Consider the following 6195-nt stretch of genomic DNA (forward strand, 5'->3'; position numbering starts at 1 on the left):
GGCCCCACCCCTGCATTTGGACAAACCAAACCTATTGGGGGTGGGGGGTGGAGGAGTGGTGTGATGGGCGAGCTGGTGGGGGCACCTTGCCTGACTCGGCCCAAGAGAGGCCATGTCCATCTCCAGAGTCAAGGTCAAGGCTACCCAACTGTGGCGTTGAGGTAACACTGGGCATCCCACGCGGGAGGGGTGGTGGAAGCAACTTTTCAGTAAGGCTCGTTGTCGAGGAGTCAGACACCTCCATTTAGGGGATTCAGACTTTCACCGTCAACACTGCTAGTCAAATGTGTGTGCTTCCTGGTGCCCTGGGAGTAGTATGTCTTCCAGGGGGTGTCCACGGTGGCGGTCATGCAGGAGGACACTGGCTGTCCTGTGTCGCGGCAAGAAAAAGCTAATGAACGTGCTGGTCTAGAGGAGGGTCAGCCATGTTGCCTCAGGCCACCCCCACCCCCCACACCTGTCAGTCTGTCTGCCCAAAGGTTGAGCTAGAAGGAAGCCGTCTGTCTTCTCTGCCGGCTGTTCTGGGGCAACAAAGTCAGGGGGAAGAGGGTCTGCGAGTGGAGTGCCTACCAACAGGAGGGCACAGGAGGAGGCGTGTCCCTGAAGTGTGCCCAGTGCATGCTCCCCAGCCTGTACTCCTTGCCCTGATCCCCACTCGAGCCGAAGGGAAGCACCTGGGGCCCAGGCTGGCCTCCATGACACTTGCTTTATTTTTTTTTATGTCTTTTTTGTTTTTTAATAGCATCAGGCTCTGAAGGGAGTTGGGGTAGATCTTGTGGAAGCCCCCTGCGGGTGGGCAGCCAGAGCCCAGTGCCTCCGTTGCCATGGAAAAGCAGGAGCGAGGGCAGACCTGGGTAGCGGGTTGTGTCTGTGCTTTCGCTCGGTTTTGTTCTAAGTGGGGAGGGGGAAGACCAAATCTTTCAGCGGCTGGTGAACCAGCTGGGCCCTTTGGCCCTGCACGAACCAGGGCAGGAATCTGGCCAAATGGACTGACCCTGATGTTTCTGTCCTCCGAAATCCAGCCACCTGCCTCTGCCCAAAGTTCCCGCCTGCCTCCGAGGCTGGTTCGGACACAGACCTGGTTTGGGGCAGAGCCTGCTGAGGGCTGGAGGGTGGGCCTGGGAGGGTTGAGTGGGGAAGAAGCACTCGTAGTTGTGTGAAATAAACAGTATTTTTTTCTTTTGTACTGGTCTGCTCTTTGCTCGTTCTCTCAGGCCGGGGCTACCGGGAAGTGGCAGGAAGCTGCCTTTGCTGTCAGAAAACCCTGTAGCAGGAGGGCAACGGGGCGCCATGCTTCCGATGGCCCTCCTCATGCGACATGGGCTCTGCAGGGTCTTCCTGCTTGCAGACCCCCCTTCTAGTCCTCAAATCCAAACACCCCAACTCCCTGCCACTGAATGAATGCTGACTCATCACAGAACAGTGCCGAACTGCCCTGTGAGTGGCTGGGACGGACCATCACGCTCTAGAGGAGTGGGAAGCCCAGTCTTTCTCCCGCAGAGCGGCTGGCGGTTTTGAACTGCTGACTTTGCGGTTAGCTGCCCCAATGCATAACCACTGTGTCACCAAGGCTCCTTTAGTCCCCAGAATCCCCGCTCTCTGGACACCCTCTTCCCTGAGCCCATCCTCCCTGGAGCAGGCCGCTGCTGGAGTGTGAGCTCCCAAGCCCCAGGGCAGCTGTTTGCCCAGGTGGGGTGGACCGAGCGGACTGGAGTGTCTGCCCAGGTGCATGAGGCGCCTTGCAGTGTGAGAGGAGGCCAGGTGTGGGAAGGGCAGGCTGGAGGTGAAGAAGGGGCATATTCTAACCAGGAGACCTAGGGTCTGAATTCAAGCCCGTGTGGTCAAGGAGGGACGCTCATCAGGGTGGGAGACAAGAATCTTAACAGCTGGATCGATAATGTTGAAAATGGTAGTTTTTAGCCCCTGACCTGGGGTTAGAACTGGGAGAGTGTATCTTTTCTCTGTGCTCTTAGAGGATTTTGTTCATGCCGTGCCTCCCCCACATCCTCCATGCACACACGCATCGTGGCTACGTCTGTAATCTAAACTAGGACAAAGCATCACCTTTGACCCCAGTTGACCAGCACGCCTGAGACAGACATGGTGCTGGGATCTAAACCACACGCCACCATCCCACTCCATCCCACAGGGACCAGGGGTTTCTAAGCTCTGATGATGGGCTCCCGGGAGCCCTGGAGGGTTTGCAGTGGGTTGCACATTGGTTGCAAGGCCAGCAGTTTGAAACCACCATCCATTCTGCAGGAGAAAGTGGGAGCAGTCAACTGTGGAGGTGCAGTCTTGGAAGCCCACCGGGACAGTTCTACCCTGCCCGCCCTCTTGGGTCACTATGAATCTGATGCCAGGGCCAGCAGACAGAAACTTTCTCCAAAACCTGCCTCCAAGCGCATTTGGATTCACAGCAGCCTGAGAGGGCTGTGTGTGTAGGACTGTGCCCTCCAGTTTCTGAGGCCGTAATCTTTATGGAGCTTCATGAATGCTTTTCAAATGACGGATGCATTTCCGACCTTCTCTAAGGAAAGACCGAGAGCTGCGGCTCTGGCTTTCGGCAATGGAGAGAAAGCGGGCAGAGGTCCCTGAGCTCAGCTGGGCAGGGCCTGGACTGAAGTGTGGGCAGGATTGGAATCTGGCCGGCTGTTACAAATGGAGGCCAGCTCCCGCCAGAAGAGTCTGTCGGGGAGCTGTTATCTCTGCCTCAGGCTAATTGTGGGTGGTTCCTGGCAGTTGGCACGAGAACACTTTCAAGGGAGAGGGCTGGGAGGGTCATTGTTCTGTGGACAGCTGTGAAGCCTGACTTAGATAGCTGCTTGTTTGGAAACAAGCCTTTAGGACCCCAGACGCTATTTTATCTGATCGCTGGACACTACCTACTTCCTCACCACACTGCTACAGCACCCATGTCTTCTGTGCTTCTTTCCTGAGGGCGAGGATTGAGCAGAGCCATGATTTAAGAACTAATTGTTCTTAAATTGGAGCTAGGATTCAGGGCGAGCTCCAAACCCATTCCTGGATCTATGTCTCTCCCCGCCCCACCCCTCCACCCCCCAATTGCCTTTGACTCCCTTCAGAGACCTCCTTGTTAATGTATGGTACAGGGTCTTAACGGCCATCTCCCTGGAGCGTAAGGACTCTAAGGAGCATTCTGGCTGTACTTCTTCCAAGACAGATTTCTTTGTTCTCTTGGCAGTCCATGGTATTTCCGGTATGCTTCACAAGCACCATCGTTCAAATGCATCCAGTCTTCTCCGGTCTTCACATGACCAGGCCTTCTGAGCACATGACGAGCATTGCCTGGTTTAAGCCTCATACTAATTCTGTAACGTTAGACTATCCTGGTGATGTCCTACCCCGAACCAGCATGGGAAGCCCTATGGGGCACAGCAGTCTGATAGAGAACCAGTCAAGGGGTTGGCACAGTAACCTCGTCTTACACATAAGGAAAGGCACAGAGACAATGGTTCCTATGAGCAGCAGAGCCAGAATTGGAAGACAAATGGACTGACCCTAAAGCCGGTGGGCTTACTCCTACCCAATACAGACTCTGTGAGGTGGCTCTGTGGACCATGGGGTGCTGTTTGTCTCTATCTGCAGCAAATGGCATGGGGTCATGTGACCCCCTCTGGTTTCCCTACTGCCATAATGCAGGGTTCGGACATGCCTCCACACCCCATCCTTTGCTATCTATTCTGATACCATTGGCAATCTATGTTGGGTTTGATAATTCATTGCAATGGCCACACAGAACTCATAGACAATGCTCAGTTACAGCAGTTTATTACGGAAGTTAATGGGTTACCACAAGTCAGGATCAGTAATCAGTAAGGATACAGTTCCTTGGTCCACAGCAACACCTCTCCTTAGCCAATAGCCAAGCCTGTCTGGTTCTCAGCCTCTCAGTCACATGGTCTTTTGGCCTCTCCTCTGTGAACCAGGAAACATACTTGTCACCCTACTTCACAGTCCCATAGCCTCAGGACAGCTCCTTTTGCTATCCCATAGTCTTCGGTGTCTCTGGTCTAGCTTCTACCTCTTCAGACAGAGGTCTAGAACTCAATCTTTCAGTGGTTCTGGGCTTTCTTTCTGTGAGATTGCTCTATAACAGAGGAAAACAACCGATGATGTCTTAAGTCACACTCTTCCCTCTCACTGCCATCGAGTCAATACCGACTCATACTGACCAGACAGGACAGGGTAGAACTGGCCCTGTGAGTTTCTGAGACTGTAACTGTTTATAGAAGTAGAAAGCCTTGCGTTTCTACTGTGGAGCAGCTGGTGATTTTGAACTGCTGACCTTGCGGATCACAGCGCAACATGTAACCACTACTCTACCAGGAGTACCACACTCTCTAGTAGATACCACTAAGGAAACAAAAGGGTGTGACTTGGTCCACATCCTCTACTAAGGTCAGGCTTAACCCTACCTTCTTCCTGTCTGTTAGTGTAGCAAGGAACTCCCTCCAAAATGGGATTCTAGACACAAGCTTAGAGTCCAGAATGATAGCACATAAGGAATTATGGCTAGAAGGCTCATATTAATTGATTACATCTCATCACCATTTCATAAGGTTTCCGTTGTTTCTATACACAAGGGCAGCTCTACTGAGCCCCATCTCAATCTGGCCAGTTTCAGGACCAAACCTAGAGAAATGAACCCTTTACAACAAGTGTTACCTCACCAATGGTCCAGAATTCTGAATTTGGAGTCTGGTGTCACAAGTGTTGGGGTTCATTTTATTTCAGTGTGTCCAAGGGCAACAGCGGGAGCCCCTAGTGGTGTAGTGGTTACAACAGAGCTGCTAACTACAAGGTCAGTTCCAAAGGACCAGCTGCTCTGAGGGGGACAGATGAGGCTTTCTACTCTTGTCAAGAGTTACGGTGGTCTCGGAAACTCGCAGGGGGACTTCTCCCCTGCCCTGTACAGTCATTAAGAGTCAGCACTGGCTGGATGGCAGTGCGGTTTGGTTTTTAAAGTGGAACAAAAGAAGTCCTGGTTAAGCACCTGGCTTGGAACTGAAAGGAGAGGACCGTTTTCTGAGGAAGCAAAGACCTGAAGATCTTCTCCCATCAAGATGGGGTGATCCTGTTCCATCTTGTGGGGTTGTTATGAATCAGAATCCGCTGGATGGCACACAACAACAGCTTTTAGGACGGGATGAGTCTACGGAAAAGCGCAAAGTTTGACCTATTGATCCATGTTGCTGGGTCTGCAGGGCGAACACCGGTGGAACTTCGGCCGTCACTCCCGGTTCCACTGGGAAAGGGCCGAAAGGGTAGAGGCCATTGGCCCTGTCACAGTCTGTAATAGCATCCTCCCTCAGGTGGCACTGGGCTCAGGGACATTGTCCTAGTTAGCTAGTATTGCTGAGGCAGAAGTACAAGCAGACAGCCTACAGGGACAGACATTGATGTCCTCACCGTTCTGGAGGTTAGAAGTCCGAACCAGGGCCTTGACCATGTCAGTTCCTTTTTTTGTAGGCCAGGTGTGTCTTGCTTCGTGTCAGGTGTGTCTTGCTTCCTTAGCCTGTGGACAGTTGGCACAGGACAACTGTTGCCCCAGTATGTTCTTGAACTCCTGTCTGATCTGCCGTTTAGAACTCAGGTGATGCCTCTGTAGACCAGGCCTGGCTTTGGGATGACTGTCGTAACCTGACAAAGAAAACCTTCCTGTCAAACTGGATTACATTTGGGAATAGGGGTTAGCCTTCCAGTACGTATTTTGGGCTGGGGTATAATTCAATCCATCACAGGGACCAACATGGGGAAGCTCACCTGCAGTGCTTCTGCAAGGGGACCAGGCGTAGGCGTCTCCTCTCATTTAACCTCAGTTTATTTTAGAATTAATTAATGGTAAGGAGAAGCTCTTTGAAATCTTCATTTCATACAATTTGGATCACCCAATTTTGAAGGAGTACATGTTGATCTTTTCCAAATATATTCCTGATTGTGCTGGATGTGGCAGTAACCACTTCCCAATATCTATTGTGAACCCTCATTCTATTATTTTAAATTCACTCCCTTTGAGCTAGTCTTCTAAGGCTGAGAAGAAGAAAAAAGCCTGCTTTGTCCCATAATCCTTCTTCTTCTTTTTAAAAAAAAATCATTTTATTGGGGGCTCATACAACTCTTATCACAATCCATACATCCATCCATTGTGTCAAGCACATTTGTACATTTGTT

This window comes from Echinops telfairi, unplaced genomic scaffold (genome assembly GCF_000313985.2).
Source record: "Echinops telfairi isolate 266 unplaced genomic scaffold, ASM31398v2 ScPeMD7_12;HRSCAF=54, whole genome shotgun sequence".
Lineage (NCBI taxonomy): Eukaryota > Metazoa > Chordata > Mammalia > Afrosoricida > Tenrecidae > Echinops > Echinops telfairi.